This window comes from Panthera onca, chromosome C1, assembly GCF_046562875.1.
Source record: "Panthera onca isolate mPanOnc1 chromosome C1, mPanOnc1 haplotype 2, whole genome shotgun sequence".
Classification (NCBI taxonomy): Eukaryota; Metazoa; Chordata; class Mammalia; order Carnivora; family Felidae; genus Panthera; species Panthera onca.
In genome coordinates this window covers 87,606,846-87,629,081 of record NC_138346.1, presented here as the reverse complement: position 1 = coordinate 87,629,081, position 22,236 = coordinate 87,606,846, and the positions used below count along the sequence as shown (strand labels likewise).

Here is a 22,236-nt window from a genome sequence, read left to right as displayed (position 1 = left end):
GAATAAGCAGAATATCTTATTTTTAAAATTAGCCTTGTGATTACACACAATATTATGGTAGGTTTTAAAATTGATTTTCTCTTTTGGTGGCCATCAGCCCACTTAGATTCAATTCCGTAAATAATTTTTAACTCTAAGTATGTTGTGTCGGGCAAGGAATTATTGGGGACACAAAGAATCAATATGTTATCTAGCCAATGAAAACTTTTTAGGTAGTTTAGTGTACAAACACAAGAATTTAAGTATAGGTCTATGTGTATAAATGCAATACTATAGAAATATCAAAAGAACATTTTATTATCAGAGTCCCAGATGAAATTTGCCAAATCCAGTGGTCATTTACATGTCCTCATATTATTTATTTTCTGAGATACCTGAGATGCAATTGAACATTCCTTCCCTCTTGAACCTCTCTCTTCATTTGACTTCTGGTATGTTTCATTCTTTCAGGTTTTCTATACCCTCACTGGATGCTCTTTTTCTGTCTCCTTTGATAAATCTTCCTCATCATTCAGCTCTCTAAATATTGGAATGCCTTGCACTCAGTCTTCAGATTTCTACCTTTTTAGTCTTAGCTCTTGTCTTCTAAGTTTATTCCTCCTGGGTGAATTTCTTTTGAGTTTAAATATTATCTATATTCTAATTAGGTCTCAAAATCAAAATGTTTTTCTTAGCACTAAAACTACTAATGCAACTGGCTACTCATCATCTTAGCTTGGATGTCTCATAGAGGTTTCAAAATGAGGATGTTCAGAATTAACCTTTTAATTACTCCCTGCTTGCCCCCAACTCAACTTGCTTCTTCCCTATTTTCATCCATCTCAGTCAATGGCACCACCATTCATCTACCTGTTTGAGACAATAAACTAGAATTATTGTCAGTTATACTCTTTCCCACACATTTCCTACCCCAAACCACATTCAATTCAGCAATCAGCAGAGGCTATAAAATATTGATTTAGCTCCCATTATCTTGTTTACTTAACTTTTCTCAATAGTGGCTCTTGAAAAGTTATATATATATATTTTCACACTAATTGTTCTTTATTTTTTGTGTTTTGGTTGGTATAATGACTTTTTCCCCCAAAAAGAAAAAAAAAAACTTCTAAAGGTATACACTACAATGTGTGACATGTAGTAACATCACAATTTTAGATAAAACCACACTCATCAATTCACTTTCTGATTTCAAGTGAGAGAAAAACCATGCAAAACATATGGAGCAATTTTGATTTGCACATTGTGAATGAACTCAAGAAGGTTGAAGAGGTAGCAACTTCTAGAATGTTCCAGTCAGGTTTTTTCCAGCCCAAAATATGTTTTTCTGTGCTGTAATTGATTGATTAAGTATCCTCTGTGGGCAAGAAAACCGTTTTTTTTTTTTTTTTACATTTTATGTACAATTCATTTTTTATCAAATTGTTGCTATTACTTACATAAACCATTTTTAAAATCTATTAGTATATTTTTGTGTTTATAAATGTTGATCGTGTATCTTGGGCTTTTATTTAACAGCTCTTGTTTTAGCAGGAATTAATTAGACATTAAGCAAGGGATTAATGTATGTTGAAATATCCCAAGTTCGGTCACCTCTTACCACTTCTACCACTGTTACTACAGAATCTTCTTGACTTATCTCCCTGCTTCTACTTTTCATACCATAGTCATTTTCCAAGAAATAGCCAAAGTGGCCTTCTTAAGACTTAAATCCTACAATTTTTCCCAGTAAAAGAATTCCAAATGACTTTCTATTATATTTCAAATTAATTCAAGCTCCTTTCATCACTTGCAAGGCCCTCTCTCATTACTTTGCTTTCATTTCTCTAAATAGCATTTTGGATATGGGGAATTATTCTTTTTTCGACTTGTTTAGTGGCTGGACTCCACCTAAATAATCAATTAAGCATATTGACCTTGTCTGTTAATTTGCTACTTGATATACAGAACCTAGAACAGCTGTCAGCATATAATAACCACTCAGTGAGTATTTGATTAGTAAAAGAATAAGTGATACAAAAATTGACCCTGAACTGTAGAATCAGGAAAGGCTTTCTGTTTCTTGTGAACTTCTCCTGGGTCTGAAAGAATAGGATCAATTTAGGGGAAAAGAAGCTGAAACATATTTCAGACAAATGACACTTGATGGGTATGTTTTGAGTAACTTTGCAGTGGTGAAAGTTTGTATTGAAATCCTGGATTCATTATATACTGTAGTGCCTTTTTGAAACTTAGAAGAAATAACTCACCATTTGAGAACATACTTCCGTAAACAGATGGAAAGCACCAATCACTTCTAAGCATTTAAATTTTAAGCTATTTTAATAAAACTATGGTATTACAATTGAATAATTTTATGACGATTTAAACTTATTTCTTAAAAACTTAGAGAACTTTTTGTTCTTGTCTTTACTGATGTATGACCAAACTTAGGGTCAAGTAAGGTATCTGTTGAAAAGAGCTCAGAAAGGTAGAATGCTCAGGAAATAATAGGATGCTGAGTCAAGGGGAAATTTTGTTTCTGCTAACTTATTTTCTGCATTAGTTAATTTTGTACTAGAATTTAAAAGGCTAGAATCTGAGCTATGGAACACTTATTCATCTTTCTTCTAAAGGCACTAGGAAACCAAATAACTTGAGTCTCCAGATAATATCTATTCATACCAGGATGCTTGTCTTAAGAGAAGTGGGAGATAGGAGGGAAAATGAGTGTTGATTACGCCAGTAGTGTCTCCAACACTGCAGTAGGTACTCTGGTATTACAAAATACAGACAATATTCTCTCATTCTTAAGATGCTTTCAGTAACGTGACATTCATCAATGTAAAAATTAGAGTGGGATTGTTAATAGGAATCGTGACTATGATTACAATATTATGTATAATGCATATTATGTATCAGGTGTTGTACATATCTAAAAGCATTTGATATCCACAAAAATCATGTAAAGTTGGCATTCCCATTTTAAAGATAAGAAAGTTAAGGGTAAGTGCCCGAATTTATAGAGCTATTTGGTAGAGTGTGTCGTGATTTATAGGCACATCTGGGTTAAATCCATGACTAGGCAAAATCCCTGTTATTTTTACTATGCCATGCTGTGATTTCTAAGCCTAGTAAGTGTCAATAGTTAAACAATGCTGGGCTTCATTCAGGAGGCCCTAAAGTCTAAAAGGGTCTGAAAGGACCCCGCTTTGTTTGCTGTCTAGAACAATGCCATCTGTGGAAAACCTGTTTCTTGTTGGCTGCATACATCGCCTTCTGTAGAGATGTTATACAACATGTAAGGAAGAAAACATTTTCTGCCTTAGTTTCTGTCATACTACAGGTGCCTTTTTTAGTTCTCTTTTTCCTTCTCCTGTAGACCCTATGTTTCCCCTCAGCCTGTAAATCCCCCAAATTCTTTCCTAGACCATGGTGGCAGTTATGATAGCAACTAGCCACAAATGGTTATTCAGTATTTGAAATGTACCTTGTCTAAATTGAATGAAAAATAACCAGATTTTGAAGACTTAGTACAAATAAAAAGATGTAAGTTATCTTGTTAATATTTTTACATTGATTACTATGCTGAAATTATAAAATTTTAACATGTCGAGTTAAATAAAATATATTATTAAAATTAATTTCACCCACTTCAGGGGTACCTGGGTGGCTCAGTCGGTTAAGCAGCCGACTTTGACTCAGGTCATGATCTTGCGGTCTGTGAGTTCTAGCTCTGCGTCGGGCTCTGTGCTGACAGCTCAGAGCCTGGAGCCTGTTTCAGATTCTGCGTCTCCCTCTCTGTCATCCTCCCCCGTTCATGCTCTGTGTCTCTCTGTCTCAAAAATAAATAAACGTTAAAAAAATTTAAAAAAATAACATTAATTTCACCCACTTCATTTGTTTCATCTAATGTGGTTGCCAGAACATTTAAATTTTTTCTAGTTACCTGGCTTGAAAACAAACAAATAAATGAATAAATAAAATCCCTCAGATATGGTCCTTAAATTTCTATCTTTGCCCTTAGCCTTTCTCCCAATACTACTTCTCATTTTCTTTTTTTCTTTTTTTTTAAAGAGGCTCCACACCCAGCGTGGAGTCCAATGTGGGACTTGAACTCACAACCCTGAGATCAAGATGTCAGCTGAGATCAAGAGTCGGATGCTTAACTGACTGAGCCACTCAGGAACTCCCCATTTTTTTTATGTTCCTCATTTTTGATTATTACTTGATACTACCCCACGAAGCCCCAACAGTAGTTGAAACTGAGCATGTCCCAAGTTAAGCCTATAATATGCCCACAGAATCCTTCTCTTTCTCCTGCTAACTTCAGTCGAGATGTCTTTATTCCTGAAACCATCTGAACAAATCAGCTTGGAATCTCTATGAACTCCTGTATACTGCTTATTCCATACATCTAATCAGTTGCTATGTTTTAGGGGCAACCATTTCCTTCTCTCCATTTCATTTATTGTCATAGTTACTAATTTGGCCATCCACTAAATCTTGTTTGGACTATGGCCAAAGGGGTCTTACTTGCTTTTCATACTACTGTTTTTCTTACTCCTTTACTTTGCCTATTTCAGATTCACTTTGTGTCTTCAGGGTGATGGTTGAGTTCCAGTTAAGTAACACAAGTAAAAGTATCTATTCATTTATATTCTATTTAAAGTTTTAAAAGTGGTTTTACATACATTATTTTATGTGATCATTCAGTAAGCATTCTATGAAAAGCTCCTGCTTTTGAAGTTTTTCAGGACATGTTAAGAACATAGTTTTCCTAAGTGTCTTCTGATTTCTTAGCCTGTTCTCTTAATATTTTATACTGTAAGGAATTAAAAAAAAAAGTTCTGGAACAACATTTGGTTAACTGATTGGATGTAGAGAAGGGAACGAATACCCCTAAAATGTGGAAGTTGGTGCCTGTCTGAAATCTCTGGGCTCCACCACTTGCTAGATATTATATATGGTATTTGTGCAAGTTACTTAATCTCTTGAATCCTGAGTTCTCTCACCTACAAAGTGGGGAGTTTCCTCACAAGATGAAAAAGAAAATGATGTACATAAAGAACTTTGCCTAGTTTGTGGCACATAGTAATTGCGTTAAAAAGGTTAAATGTAGTGTGAACTGTAGCAGTAGTAGTAACTTTTATCAGGTTGTCTAGGCTCAAATGATGACCATATTTTTTCCTTCATTATGATATAAAAATCATGGTGGGATAATTTTGGTTTATTTCAATTCTAAGTATTATAATAAGATTATGAAACTCATCAAGAGAAATTTCTTGCTATTAATTTCATTTCCTCAATACAGTTGTGTGGGGGAATATAGTATAGCCATGTGGGGCAGAAGAAAGGAGGCTCTTTTCTTATTTATTTACCAATTTTGGTTAATATGAACATTTTCCTTCAAGCAGCTCAAGATGTGTCCTTACCAAAAATAACCTTCACTTTTTTGGAGAATTAATGTCCATCACAGAAAGCAATTTAAAAAGTAGTAGGCAACCATTGACTCTTGGACTTCAAGTTAAAATGAAGCAAAGAAAAGCTATGGAGACAAGGAGAGAGAAAAAAAGTACAATTCTCCTCACCAACTCTTATATCTAATTCTTTCCTGGGGTGATTAGGTGGTGACATAAATGGTTCATAAAACAGGTATGCTGGGGTCCTAGCAAAATGATTCCAGAAAGAAAAAATAAGAAAGAAATTCGGTAGGTCCCGAGTGTAGGGTGCTGATCCAGTTAGAGAGACATTTAGAGTTTTATTTTGTTTTTTCCCTGGGAAAATCTGCTCAGAATTCTGTGTATGGAGGTTGAGTGAATATATCGTTTTCAATCCTAATTTTGAGAGCAGTCAGTGTTAGGGCATCAGATTAATGAGACCAGGTGTGGCGGTAGGAGGTGACTGACCCAAGTTTCAGCGGTGGTGGTGCTGTCCTTGAAGAACTGGCTGTATGCTACAGGACAGAGGACTTTACGTTAGAAGTCTGTCTCTAAGAAAGGGGATTAGCAAGTGGGCCATAGTTTCAGGGTGAGAAATCAGCTCGGAAGGAAGACTAGAGGATGGTCAGCATGGCAGATCGGTATAGGGAGTATGATTTGAGGCTGAGAAGGTGAGGAAGGCGAGACAACAGTGATTGCTCTGACTTCCTCTGACTGTGATGCATTGTATCCCAGGTACTCATGGCATCTTTTGATGTGGAGAACTAGGAAAGAAAAATAAGAATTCAATGACATGGGGCACCTGGGTGGCTCAGTAAATTAAGTATTCTACTTGAGCTCAGGTCATGATCTGGAAGTTTGTGAGTTTGAGCTCCACATCGGGGTGTGTGCTGTCAGCACAGAAGTGGTCAGAAGAGATATACAACTCAAATAGAGAACAGAAAACGATAGAAGTCAGGATATAATTATCTGCCAAAATATAATACGAACAATAAAGGAGGTCAGAGCAGAGAGAGGGGGAAAGGGGAACTCGCTTAGCAATAGCAATGAGCGCAACACAGTATCTGACTTTTGGTAATTTGAGATCATGCAGAGAAAGTTACACAAATAAAGAAAATAATCTTAATCTCTGATGAATCTCTTTCTAAACCAGTGGTACAGACTCAATCTCTTGGTTTTGTTCTCCGTTTTCTAATCCTACCAGCTTGGGTTTAAAAATCATAAAATATAGGAAATGATGTTGATTTCACATGCAGCAGAAACTGCTCTATCCATACATCAGAGGAGCAATCCTAATAGAGGTGACTGGCACTATGGGTCATAGTCACAAATGCCATCAGGCCGGTCAGTATTTTGATGCAAATAAAGTGGAAAGGGAGAGAGCCTCTGGATTAGAAAGAACTTGCCCTGTTTCCAGGATGTGGAAGCTGCACGCCCCCAGCTGACGGTTACCATCCATCCTTAACCACTTGTCCATATCTTCTGATTTTTCAAGGGAAGACACACAGATCTGCACCTTTTTTTTTTTTGAATAAAAATCCTCATTTTTCAATCGCAAACTGATTCAAAACATTCTAAAACAATGTTCAGGCCCAACAACATATGTCTGTGGGCTGAATTTGGTTGGCAGTCTGCCGATTTTCCACCTCTTCTTGAATTTATAGCTGCTCCTAAGAAAGCAGGAGCAGAATGTCATGATTAGAAACAACTGGAGTCCTCCATATACAAAATAAACCCTAATAGGGGTACCTGGGTGGCTCAGTCAGTTGAGCGTCCGACTTCAGCTCGGGTCATGATCTCGCGGTCTGTGAGTTCCAACCTCACGTCGAGCTCTAGGCTGACAGCTCAGAGCCTGGAGCCTGCTTCAGATTCTGTGTCTCCTCTCTCTCTGCCCCTCCCCCGCTCATGCTCTGTCTCTCTCTCTCTCTCTCTCTCTCTCTCTGTCAAAAATAAATAACATTAAAAAAATTCAAAATAAATCCTAATAAAGGCTTAGAGACTCAGTAGCACATTCAATTATTCTATGAAAAAGCATCCATTTTTGTATAGATTTTTTCACTGACGTCTTTGTTTTGTTTGTCTAACTTTCCAGGAGTGGGTCCGTTTTCCTAACCTGAAAAACTGACCTTGTTCTGTTGCTCATGTTCCTCAAAACATTTTTTAACCATTAAAAGATGTCCCCAAAAGGTTAACTTTTCTTAGTAATAGCAAATATAGTCATCCTTAATTTGCCTGGTATTTTCAAAGTCATGTGAACAGCACATGCCCAGCACACGTACACTTGTATGGATGCATTGTTGTAGGGGAGATAAAAGATTTGTATACCTTGGGTAGTGATAATAGTAACAAAAATTTAAACACATGCACGTACACGCATGTGAAATCCACGTTGTACTAGAGGGGAAATGTAGCATGGGTGTGGTTGTATAACCCATTTCATCATACATACTATTAATAGATCAGCATCACTAAGTCTCAGAAATAGTTATGACAAAAATTAGTGTTCAATGTGTTTTAAGTAAAATAGATAATCCTGATAGCCATTTTCAAACTTTAGATGTTTTATGCAGTCCCTTTTGACTTCAATGCAGCCAAGCCAAAATTCTATACGTTTCTTTGTGAGGAGCCCAAATTAAGATAGAAATTTGACTCTACTACTTGGAATTATAGTAGCACTTAGTTAACTGGAGCCTAATCACATAGACAGTGTATCTAACCATCTCCCCTACCTCCCACCTCCTAGAGTGAGGCCCCTGAATTCTACTTTGAGGAAAGAAAAGCAAAGCACAAGTTTTGCTTAAATGTGGGATCTATCCCTCAAAAAACTCCTAGATGGAGGTCCTGCTAATGCAGCTGAAGCTTTTCAAGACATTAAGGCATCAAAACCGCCTTTTAGTTAATCAGCCTAGAAAAGAAAAAGATATACCACATACTTGGCATATTGAAGGATATTCAAAGGCAAGAATTGAAAAACTTGGTCAAAAACTTTCAATTTAAAATAATGTGAACTAGTAAATATTTTTTTGCCATTTTGATATTCTTGGCTTCATGAAAGGAAGCCTCACTGCTCCCAAATTTCAGATTAAATTTGAGTGAAAACAGCAATATTTTGTGGAATTTGGTTGTTCTCACACCAAACATCCTTTGATGTCTAAGAAGCAAGAGAATTGTTTTCCAAGTGTTTACTTTGATGTTGTTTTACTCCCACTTACCAAGTTCATGATATAAACATTAAAAAAAAGTGTTCATGCTGAAACACTCACAATAGACCCAGATTGCTTGGAGTAGGATCCTGTTGAGTTTTTCCTTTATGTAAAAGAATTCATTTCACAGTACCTACCTACTTAGCTACTTAGTCACTTCTCTTCTCATTTTTCCCAACTATGATTGATACCACTTCCCCGACGACTAACATATTTCAAAGTGAAATGTAATCCCAGAAAGTGTTTAGAACAACAATGTTAACAAATACGAACTGAGCAGCAGTGGGATTTAAAGATAGAAGGATACTATAGCAATTAATAATCATTTTAGAACAATGCAGATTTAAAATAAAGAAGAACTTTATGTAAGACTTGTTTCTCATCAATGTTCAGTGTGCATCTTAATCAGCAGGGGCGAAGCCTCAATGTGTAGTTTCCCAGGCTCCTCTTCAGTCTTGCTGAATGGGACTCTTCAGAATGTGCAGTGAAATATGTGTGTTTATGACACTTCCTATACTGATTGGAGAATCATTGCTCTATAGCTTTTCTACCCCTCACTACTAAAGCCATTTGTTCCTTTTCAACTGAGGTTATTTCTGACCTTAACTCCTAGAAGCAATCGTAGCTTAATGCACGTAATCTTTAGCTAATTCCAGTGGAATGGAGTTCTGTGAGTTCAATATTAAATTATAACAAGTGATTATGGCTTTGGTTTGTACTTGTGATGCATACATCAGGTGCGTTTCCCCTTATTTACAAGTCCCGGTCCTTCAGCAAGTCATACCTTCCTCATTAGGCGTTTGCTTTGTCTTCAACCACAAGTTCTGCTGGTAACATGGTCATTCATTGCCTCATTCCTTTGCTAAGATTGAGGTCTCTCTACTGCCAGTGTCCCTTCTGGATAATTGAGTTGGGTGTGAAAAAATACCCAGTAATTGGAACTCTGACACTTAGTAAGAAACCTCCTAATCCATAATGGTCTACAAATGTGAACTTCTGTGTATTGCCCTGCTCAGATTATGAATGGTTGTTTTTTCCCACCTGTTGGGTAAATCTTTCTAGTCAACTTAGATCCCCAGGTGCCAATGTTTCCTGATGTATGTAAAAATTGGACACAGCTGCATCTCTCGTGAACATTTGTGGTTTGGAGAGCTCTCCAATACCTGTTTACTTCAGATGAAGAGCCAGATCCTGGTCTTTTCTAACCTCAATAAATCATGAGAGATGACTGGTCCTTCTAATTAAAAGATTTATATATATACGTATATAATATCTGTTATTATATCTTACAACCTTAATATATATCTTATAATCTTAATATATATAATCTTATATAGATCTTAATATATCATTATATATATATAATCTTTACAGAAAGATACCCCTATCTCACATTAAACACAGAAATTATTTCCAGAAGGATCACAGTTCTAAAAATAAAAGTTGGAACAATATATATTTAAAAAAATTTTTTTAATGTTTGTTTTTGAGAGACAGAGACCTGGCACGAGTGGGGGAGGGGCAGAGAGAGAGGGAGACACAGAATCCAAAGCAGGATCCAGTCTCTGAGCTGTCAGCGCAGAGCCCGACGCGGGGCTCAAACTCATGAGCCGTGAGATCATGACCTGAGCTGAAGTCAGGATGCTCAGCTGACTGAGCCACCCGGGGGGCCCTGGAACAATATATATTTTTAGAAGATAATACAGTAATAGTCTTTGTGGCCTTGGTCAAGCAAGGATTTCTGAAGAGAACAAAAAAATCACTAATCATAAAAGGAAATAAATGATAAATTGGATAATACTAAAATTAAGAATATCTATTAATGAAAAAATTATACTAAAAGAATAAAAAGTAACCCACAGGTGGAAAAGATCATTATTGCAACATATGTATTGAAAAATGGCTTGTGTCCAGAATACACAAATAACTCCTCCAAATCAGTAATAAAAGGACAAAGAACCTAACGGAAGTTTTTCATAAGTACTTTACTGAAGAATATTATGTAGCAATCAGCCACATAAATAGACATTTGAGTGAAATAATCTCAGCCACAAAAAGTGCATACTCCAGGTTTTCCATTTATATTAATTTAAAAAATAGGCAAACCTAAGACAGAATAATGATTATTTTTGGTGGAGTAGACAGATAGTGACTGCTTCAGGGGTTTCTGGAGTGCTGATACTGTCAAGCGTGTGGTGTGGTTACATGAATGTGTTCAGTTTGTGGCAATTCCTTGTACTTTATATACAAACATGGGCATACACACACACAAACGACACAGAACGCATTTTATGCACATATAATTGAGTGGAAAACTAATGTTTAAGGGCATTAAGGGAAATATACTGAAATATTTTAATAGTGTTGTCATTGTCACAACAATGTCCCGTTTTCAGACATGTCCCCTTGGCACTGAAATCCAATCCAATCAGTTCAGAGTTTGAAGACATGAGCATTAGGGAAAGACTAATCGGATACAATAACAAATTTGCTAAATAAAACAAATGTCAGACATATTTGACTACTGTCAATTACTGACTCCTGCTAATTACTGTCAAACACTAATTATGCAATATGCAGCTTCCCCATATTTTAACCTGGGCAGGCCAAGATAGAGATAGAGCGATCCTGGTGTACTGCAATCAACATGTGATTAGATTTATTCGGCTTGATAAAAGGGCTTTGCAACTAAGTCACATCCATTAGGAAGAAAATGCTACGGAACATGAAATCCCAGGAAACAAGCAACCACAGGTTGAAATGTATTTTTTGCACTTGATACTCTTCCAACAAATATCAGAGAACCGGTCCTGTCCCAGAGAGAGTGTGCTTGTTTTGTCAGTGTTTCCTAATACTGTGGCTGCTGATGCTTTCTCCTTAAGTGACATTTCATCATCCAGTGCCCTAAGATAGTCACCCTGTTTTCCCTTAATTGATACTTGTATGCAAGAGGCGGAAAATGGCTCAGCATTTCTTGCTAGATTAGGTCAAAGCTGACAGAGGAAACAGAGGGAAGATTGCATTACTTATGCCCCTTATGGTTCTCCTGTGTATCTAAGGAGATTGTCATTTCATAAAATTTCTTATGCTGGCTAAACATAATTACAATAGCAAGGCATTTTGTTCCTATTAGCTTGTCAATTTTTTTTACTACTTACCTGATCACCGGAGGAAAATCCAAAAGCAGTTCTTCTGATCTTAACTTTATTTTTCTTCTATGTCCTTAGTAAGATATAATTGTACCTTTTGATCTCTCTTCCTTAAGTGCTTCATTTTGCCCTTCCGGTGAAGCCTTTAACTCTTTACTCTTCATTCGTTTAGTGAACCAAAGCATTACAATACACCTGGAAGCTCAAAGTAAGTTTCCTAAAGTTCTGGAGTATTTTTTTCCCAGATCACTTATCAGGTGCTCTTATCATAAGATCAGTCTTTACAAATAGATGCTATGATATTATTCTGATTTGAAGTTAATTAAGAAGCATCTTGAGAGAATGTTACCGTTCTTCTGTGGCTGGAGATCTATTCTTCTGGGAGCCTTTTTACCAAATCTTTGGGGAGGGGATTATGCCTTAAACAGATCATCAAAGTTTCCCAGGATCTGTAAGACAAAATCCCAGTGCTTTACTGGAAATGGCAAGATTCTCCCCATTCAGTCCTAATCATTTAACTTTCCCACCTCCCATACTTTACTGTTTTTGTGGATGTTCACTCCTGTTTTCCTTAAATCTTGTGATCTCAGCCTGTGCTGCCCTTGACATTCCTTCTCTGCCTGTTGGGTCTTATTTTTATACAACATCAAGGTCAAATGTCACCTTCGCCTTGAGATTGTCCTCAGTCCCATCCTCCATTGCACTCTTACCAGACTCCATGGTAGGCAAGCATGCTTATGTCTGCCCCCAGGTTCTCAACAATTTTTGTAGAAACTGTGGGACCTAGTAAGTTTATTTTTCAGGGCAAAAGCTCAAGGAATACTTGAAATGTAAAATGAGATGCTTTGCTCCCAATAAGATGGGGACTAAAAGGCTAAGGTCCCCAGGGGATGAGAGATGGCAACCAAGATACCACAATCTAAAAAAAGATTGAGGTTGCCTGTCACACAATTTTGTCTTGGACTTATTCTACTTAAAAACTATATTTTACTTGTCATTTTCACCATTTAGAATGCCCACGGGTAATGACAATAACTGTATTACAATTTATCCATGCAGTTGACTTGCCAGACTTTGTCAGTAAATGCAGCATATCACCCTGATTCCCTGATTAGGTTAAGTTAAGTAAATGCAAAGCCTTATTATCACATTTCCTATATATAACACCTGCCCAGTCAAAGACAATGTTACCCGATGGGGTGGCTATGGTCAAATTCCTTTACTATGATGTTCTTTTCTCATTATATTTGACATTTTTGAAACTGAGTTTTATTGCACTCTCTCCGCTTATGGAAGTGGTCTGGGGAAATTAGACTTAATAGAGATGTAGAAGCCACAGGGAAAAAAGAAAAGGAAAGTGAACTGGAAGGAAACTGAAATTAAAATGTTATTTTAGTAAATGGCTGCAGTGGTGGAGACGACAAACAATTGCAATGCAAGTTAATTACTGACCTGTCAGGAAAGTGTAGCACGAAGGTTGTGCCACACATTACTGGGGCTGCCATAGCCACAAGTCATTTCCACAGGGGAACAAACAGACCGTGCGCTACCACAGATCAACATAAGATCTTTCCAGGGGATAGAAATGAATTTCTCAGAGCAGTAACATTTGTCTGTGGAGTTTCTTTGAGCTCCTTAGCCCACACATTCTGGGAAAGGAATGGAGTCATATTGCCATAGAGGATTCCTGTTTGGGGGACCGTAGCTCTTGGTGGCTGGGGTGCCCAGACAGCTCACTTGCCACGCACTGAAAAACCTAGGCTGACACCCATGGAATGGGGATTCCCTGGGCACTCTCAGGGCTTGCCTCTGAGACAGGTCTCCTCACAATATCTTCTGTGGTGTCTCTGCCAGGGAAGAGAGTCCTTCTCTGTGGAGAATGACTTTAAGAACCTAAAGAAATTTGGAACTCGATGGAGACTTCCTCTATTGTCAAAACAAATAACCTGCTAAGTTCTAAGACATCATTAAACATGGTCATTTAATTATAAGAAAGAAAAAAAAGGGTTATTCTGAAATGAAAATATGGTATTCTTCTTATTTTTAAAAATTCATATTATTCTCCAAGTATTGGCCTCAGAAGGTATGAAAAGCATTGCTATTTCCTGCCCCAACTTGTCATGCAATAGTCATAGTTCAGTGGACCTTAGAAACATTGGCCAGAGGGAGTTATACATTTTTTTTAAAATAAGGGATAGACTTTATCAAAGGCATTTTCCAACTGGTAATGTTTTGCTAGGCTATGTACGCAGGCATTGACTAGTTTCTACATGTGTTTTCCACTTATATATTTAGTAAACATTTATTAAGTCTCTATTGTTTTGTAAGGAAGCACAGGAACATTTATAAACATTTAAATTGAAAGATGTATATGATATATACCTAACAGGGCTGTACTATGATCATATTACCTCTCTGATCTCAGCCTTCCTTTGGAAATCTTGTTACCTTATTTTTCCACACATGGTTTCCAGTTGACTTGGGGGTCTGTGACTAAAGCAACGATGTTTGGAGATGCAGGACATGAGTTCTGTCCTGGGTCTACTTTGAAACGAGCTGTGGCACCGTGGGGAAGACACTCAGTACACCTGAACTTCAATTTTCTCTGCTCTGCAGCACAGAGATGATATCATAGTGCCTACTCATTTTCTTCTAGCTCAAAATTAGTCTTAATACACTTTTATTTTTAATGCTGCTGATGGGAAAGAGATGTCAAAAACACACTTTCTAACTCAAAAGGGCAAGCTGCTGAGCCTTAGTGTAATTAACAGAGTGCAACAAATAATTGACAGAGCAGCTATGAAATTTATGATTAGATGAATTATCACATTCACTCCTATCTGGGTATTTGCAGTGTGAGTTGGAGAATCTGGCCCAGAATACCACTGAACCTAGTCTGTTGAGAAGAGCCAGTTTGTGTGGCTCTTACAAAGTGCATTCTCATCACAGTTTCCTGTTTTTAAAGCAATATTGAAAGTGGAACTAATGCAATATCACAAACTTTTCTTGCTCTTCACTTGGTACATACAAAATCAGGAAGTCTAGAGAAATTGTGAAGCCAGTCTTAAGTGATTCACATTTCAATTTCTAACTCAGGGATAGGATATTTATTTGGAGAGTTTTATGAAATCAATGGATATTTTAGACACATGCAAAATGAACTAATTCTTCAATATTTTCATTAGTCATCTGCAGCCTCATGTAAGAATATAAATGCATAAGCCAAGAGTGTTCTAACAAATTTTGATAATAATGATGATTATAATAATCATAATGAGTAGATGATATGTTATAAGAAGAACAAGTGGAATACTGAATAAGCCTCTAGATCACATGAATCTTAATATACCTTATAGTTAACAAAATTTTTGATGCCACTAAGTTGAATGTAAGTCAGCATGGACAAATATTATTGATTTTACAATCTACTCTATGAAATATAGAAAGTTGGGGGTCAATGAGGGAAGAAAACGAGGGTGGAACAAAAGAATAATTTAAACTCCTTGTGAGTGTTCCTGGAATAATACAGGAAGACTCACAAATTGGAGGTCTTCCTTGCCTTTCTGAGTAGTACATCATGAAATTGATATGTATGTTCCTGGAAACATACATATCATACACTCTCTGATTCTGGGAGCCATGTCATACTAGACCCTGGGGTACGAGGGTCTCATTTGACATTAGGTTGGGCCGGTTTCAGGATGGAGTTTGTTCACTAGGAACTTGTTTCATAAACACTCAAAAATAAGAACACCATGGCAGGCCATCACATCACATAACTCCAGCAGACCCTATTTGCCAGAATGCAATGCTAGTATCTTGTCCCAAGCCACAAATACTACCTCCCCCTAAATTCACTTAAGATCTTACGTGGAGTAGACTGGTCAAGGCTATTCTACTGCAAGATATTTCTCCCACATAGCTAGAAGAGTTTCCAGTTTGAGATTCAGACAGATGCTTCCCTGAGGTTAAGGGGAAGTCTGATCATCCATTTATAGCATTATGTTAATTGGTTTAATTCTTTCCCTCCCATCTATGTCTTAGTGATTGACTGAAAGGACGAATGTTCACAGGAGATAGGTAAGGAAAAATAGATGGTGCAATTCCAGAACTGTTGACTCTGTGGTTGAGATGTGCCTAAGTAGGTGCCTCAGTGGGGGGCTTGGCGCCTAAACTACGAAAAGGATAATAGGATGTCTGGTAAGGGAACAGAAGAGTATTCAGATGTAGGCAAGGAGAAGATGAGAAGTTGGAAGGGGGTAAAGAAAAAGGGCTATGAAGTGAAATTCAAATACAACTTGAAAAATTTGGCTTAGAACAGCCTTATCCTCTTGTTAGGAGGGTCCTAACAGGATCAATGAAAATAAGTCATCTCTGACTTATTTTGTGCAACAGTGACAAGTGTCACAGCCATTAGCACAGCTGTCATTTCAGTCTATCAGATTTCCTTCCTCCTCTGTCCTCTCTCCTTCCTCTTGCACACCCCTGGGCCCTATGGGGGGTGGGGGTGGCGGTCCTGCTTACCTCTGCCTTGCACTCAATTAATCTATACAACACATTTATGTATTATGCCAAGGAAAGCCCTCTTCCTTCATCACTCCCTCAGAGTGTCTTGAATACCAGCCCCTCGCTGCACCTGCTGGGTTAGAAGGGAGGGACTCTCAATCCTTCAGCCCCATGAGAGGCTAGCAAGATGACAGACTTAAGCACACTGAAGTTAACTGCCATTTTCATCATGAAATCTATCATTTCCCTTTTCTTGAACTTCTTTGGTAACTATGATTTTGCTTCATGGAATATTTCAATATTTACCTTATAACCTCACAGCTGTTTGCATACTTTTGCAGTTCTGAGTCCTTTGCCTGCAAGGCCTAACCTGCCCTGACTTAGCACCAGCACCAACTAGTCTCCTTTTGCAGACTTCCTCTCTCTCCACCTCCAAGTTCCACCCTGAGTTTGATGCCATTGCTCCTCTCCCAAACTGGGCACCACTCAATTCTTGTCATTTAATTATTGATTTGTTTCTCTATCACCTTCACCAATCTGTAAGGCCCTCGATGTTTAGTGCATACATACATGCATACATACAGAGAATCTCCAGACTCTGATATAGTGCATGCCACTTTGGGAGACTTTCCATAAATGTAAATGGATCATTTATTTTCTTCTGGTGGAAATCTTTAAGAGGAGGTTTTTGTGTCATTTTGTGTATTCTTCTCAGAGTGATGTAGTGTTCTGCAAAGTTAGAAACTATCAAATATTTGCAAATATGAGAACAGATATGAAATAGTATCAAATGAATGCCATTGTAGAACACAAAATACTAGGGAAGCTGAATAAAGAGAAAAACTAGGGTGCCTTTGGTATCAACAAATTTTGTTGATGTGAGGCTGGGGTCAGATGGGAAAGGAGGTGTTAGCTAGAGGAGAGAAAGTGTGAGGAGAGAGAAATCACCTTAATACTATGGTAGAAAAGTTGTCAGCCCAATAGAAATGCCTGAAGAAGGAAGATTCTGAAAATGTTTTCTGCAGCCTGTCCCCAAGAAAATAGGTGGGGAAGCCAGATAAGAGGCCTTTTAAGTAATCCAGCCTTTTGACAGTAACACATCAGTAGGCAAATAATGAGTTGACTGTGCAATCAATACAAGAATGCAAATGTTGATTTGACATTGAAATTTGTGCAGACTCTGAGGAAGCAACATGTTCTATAAATGGCACACGGCAAAGCTATGTAAATACAGTGGCTTCATGCTCTTGGTCATAAGATAGTGGCTTTAGCCTAAGTGAATTCCCTCACCATTATTACAAACATGCCATCCTTTGAGTTTGAATCTGAGTAACATCAAAGATCAAGGCTCAAATGCACTCAGAAGAGAACCCAGATTTTTTCTAGAAGACTTATATGTTTAATCATGGATCCCCCTCAACCCATACCCAAATTCCTTAGGGATCAAGTCATAGTAAAGCATTTACATGGTTGGTTATCTGCCTAAAATTATTGAGTTCTGTAAAGATGTAGGGTCTTCCAGACTTTGAGTGCATCAGTATCAGAAGTAGGAAGGATCCTACAGAGCACAGCAATCCTCGTGGCTGACCCTGTCCCCTCACTACCATTTTTTTTTCCAGCGATGAAAAATATCTATAGATCTTTTTCCAGAGGTCTATAGATTTGTACAAGATCACAAAGGTGACCAGTAGAGACAGTGCTGCCACTAGAAGTCATCATGGCCCCTTTTGATAAAACCAGTCCAATTACTGTTTATCCAAAGCCACCCTTATAAACTCAATCCTTACATTTTCATTCCTTCATTCTACTTTATTCACTAAAACATACCCTGTAAAATCCTATGCTTTACTTTTTAATTTTGTTTAAATTTGAGTATAGTTGACACATAATGTTGCATTAGTTTCAGGAGTACAGTATAGTGATTTGACAAGTTTGTGTGTTATGCTATGATGACCACTATACCAACTGTCACGTACAATGCTATTACAATATTATTGGCTCTATTCCTTATGTTGTGCCTCTTATTCCTGTGACTTATTCATTCCATAACTGGACTGGATCTCCCACTTTCCTTTATCCATTTTTCCCAGGCCAACGCTATCATTCCCTCTGGCAACCATCAATTTGTTCTCTATATTTATAGCCCTGATTCCACCTTTTGTTGTTTAGCCATTTATTTGTGCTTTGTTTTTGTTTTTGTTTTTTAGATTCTATGTATGAGTAAAAACATGATATTTGTCTTTCTCAGTTTGACTTGTTTCACTTAGCATGATACCCTCAAGGTCCATCCATGTTGTTGCAAATGCCATGATCTCAGCCTTTTCATGTCTGCATAATATTCCATTGCATATGTATACCACATCTTTCTTATCTATTCATCTATCAATGGACACTTAGGTTGGCTCCATATCTTGGCTATTATAAATAATGATACAGTAAATATTTGAATTAGTGTTTTTGGTTTTTTTGGGGTAAATACCCAGTAGTGGAATTTTTGGATCATATGGTATTTCTATTTTTAAATTTTTGAGGAAATTCTGTACTGTTTATTACAGTGTCTGTACGAATGTACCTTCCTACCAACACTGAGTGGGGCCAAGGGTTCCTTTTTCTCTACATCCTCACCAAGACTTACTACTTCTTATGTTTTTGACTTTAGCCATTCTAACAGATGTGAAGTGATATCTCATTGTGGCTTTGATTTCCATTTCCCTGATGATTAGTGATGTTGAGCATCTTTTCATGTGTCTGTTGGCCACCTATATGTCTTTTTTGGAAACAATGTTTATTTGGGTTCCATGCCCAGTTTTTAATTGGATTGTTTGTGGGGTTTTTTGATGTTAAGTTAAATATGTTCTTTATACATTTTGGATGCTAACCCTTTATCAACTATGTCATTTGCAAATATCTTCTCCCATTCAATGAGTTGTATTTTTGTTGTGTTGATGGTTTCTTTTTCTATGCAAAACCTTTTTATTTTGATGTAGTTCCACTAGTTTGTTTTTGCTTTTGTTTCCCTTGCTTGAAGAGACATATCTAGGAAAATGTTGCTACAGTCGATGTCAAAGAAATTACTGCCTGTGTACTCTTCTAGGGTTCTATGGTTTCAGGTCTCACATATAGGTCTTTAATCTATTTTGAGTTTATTTTTGTCTATGATGTTAGAAAGTGGTACAATTTTATTCTTTCACATGGAGCTGTCCAATTTTCCCAGCACCATTTACTGAAGAAACTGTCCTTTCCCCATAGTATATTCTCACCTCCTTTGTCATAGATTAACCGACCGTATAATTGTGGGTCTGTTCCTAAGCTTTGTATCCTATTCTATTGATCTATGTGTCTATTTTTGTGCCAGTATCATACTGTTTTGATTACTACAGCTTTGTAGTATATCTTAAAATCTGGAATTGTAATACCTCCAGATTTGATTGGTTTGCCTAGTCAGGGTCTTTTGTAGTTCCATACAAATTTTAGTATTATTTATTCTAGAAAAACTCATGCTTCTCATAGTAGCATCCTCATAAATATCAAAGATTCATAGATTTGCTTTGTTATTTTGAAATAATTTCTGATTGGCTGTGAAAAAATAATAGCTTCAGTAATAAATAATACACAAAATAAAACCCAAACCCCATAATCTTGTACTGGGGTATATGGAGAATGCATTTACTCTTTAAAAAAAGTTACATATAGGGGCGCCTGGGTGGCTCAGTTGGTTAAGCATCTGACTTCCACTCAGGTAATGATCTCACAGTTTGTGGGTTCAAGCCCCATGTTGGGCTCTGTGCTGAGAGCCCAGAGCCTGGAGCCTGCTTCAAATTCTGTGTCCCCCTCTCTCTCTGCTCCTCCCCTGCTCTCACTCTGTCACTGTGTCTCTCAAAAATAAATAAACATTAAAAAAAAGTTTTATATAATACTCTATATCTTATTCTAGTTAGATGTAGAAGATTCCCCATGTCTATATTAATGGCCAGATTTGATACATTTTAAAACCCTTCTCATCAAAGCATTTGTTATTATATTTCTATGAAATAGTGGAGATAAGGGTTTTTTAATTCAAATTTTTATTTCAAATCTTATTGAAATAGCTTTTATTCTCAGCTAGATACATTTTTTATCACTCACATAGAAACATAAAAATGAAAGTATGAACAAAATAATTAAGACATTTAATTTAATTAATTTAGAGATTTTTTTTTAAGTTTATTTACTTTGAGCGGGGGAGGGGTAGAGAGACAGAGAGAGAGACAGAGAGAGAGAGAGAGAGGAAGAGAGAATCCCAAGCAGGCTCTCTGCTGTCAGCACAGAGGCCGACATGGGACTCAATCCCACGAACTGTGGGGTCATGACCTGAGCCCAAATCAAAAGTCAGATGCTTAACTGACTGAGCCACCCAGGTGCCCTTTAAGGATTTTTTTTTAATAAAAATTTTTTTTTAATGTTTTATTTTATTTTTGAGAGAGAAAGAGAGAGAGAGAGAGAGAGAGAGATGGATTATAAGCAGGGGAGGGGCAGAGAGAGAGAGAGAGAGGGAGACACAGAATCTGAAGCAGGCTCCAGGCTCTGAGCTGTCAGCACAGAACCTGATGCAGGGCTCGAACTCACAAACCATGAGGTCATGACCCGGGCTGAAGTCAGACGCTTAACCAACTGAAGTCAGAGCCACCCAGGCACACCTAGTTAAGGAATTTTTAAACCGACTTTCATGTAAACATCTTTATGAGGTATAACTGAAATACAGTAGTGAAAGTACTTAATACATACAATTTGATCATTTTTAATGTATGCATACAATTGTTAAACCATCTCCACAATCAAGCTAGCAAACATATCTATCATCCCCAAAAGTTTCTTTGTATTCACTATAGTCCATTTTTCCCTTCATCTCATCTTTAGGCAATCACTGATGAGCTTTCTTATTTAAATATTAGCTTGCATTTTCTAGAATATTATGTAAATTAAATAATAAGTACTCCATATATATATATATATATATATATATATATATATATATTTTTTTTTTTTTTTTTTTTTTTTTTTTTTTTTTAATGTCCTGGCTTCTTTCACTTAGCTCAAAGAATTTGCAATTCATCCATGTGGTCCCATGCATCAACAGTCCATTCTTTTTATTGTTGAATAATATTTCATAGTGTAGATTAACTAGAATTTGTCGATTCACCTGTATGAATCTTTTTTTTTTCTTTTGGAATAAAATAGAGGCCTTTTACTTTTTCTGTCCATTGTTTTTGGGGAAAATTATTAGTTTCTCTGATCTTTATTTTTCTCTTCCAGAAAAATATGAGTTTAATGTTTATCTCATGGGAGTTTTGTGAGAATTGAATCACTGAGTGCATTGCCTGGCACATAGTAAATACTCTACAAATATTAACTTCCTTTCTTAGTTATCACTCAATTGCCTTATTGGTATCAATTGTAAGGTAACACTTTGCTCCTATTAAAATGTTTTCATCCTTTTCTAATCATTTTAGTGTTGACTTAGCTTGAACACTACCATGATGCTAGCTAGCCCCTTTGTCTCTGTCCAATACAGTTAGCTCCCTAAAATATAATCATTCTTTCGGATTATACTGGCTTCGGTAACTGATGACAGTTGATTCTAATACTAGACACATGTGCCAGACTAGCTATGGGATGTCTATAGGTGAGACACAGAGACAATAATCAGGCTAGAAGGAGGTCCATTTCTACAAGCTTGGAAGCTGTGTTTGCATTGCAAATATTCTCTTTTAAATGAGATGATATGTTCATTTGAGGGGCTTGTGGAGAGGGGAGATTGAAAAGGATTATGGATTTGAGGAAGCATCTAAAGCCCTCCTAGTCCACCCACTGATGTTGCCACAGTTCAGTTCTCTTCATTTTCTTTTCCAAATTATTGTTTCCTCACTGCCACTCCTTTACAATTTTCCTCCCTAATCAGACTTCTTCCATTAAAGTAAATAT

General features: G+C 37.0%; 1 protein-coding gene across 3 annotated transcripts in view; it reads left to right on the top strand.

The window, feature by feature from the left end:
• The window catches only part of ARHGAP15 (Rho GTPase activating protein 15), a 626,514-nt gene that overhangs the window by 5,318 nt on the left and 598,960 nt on the right, over positions 1 to 22,236 (top strand). The gene's annotated exons all lie outside the window — the stretch shown is intronic.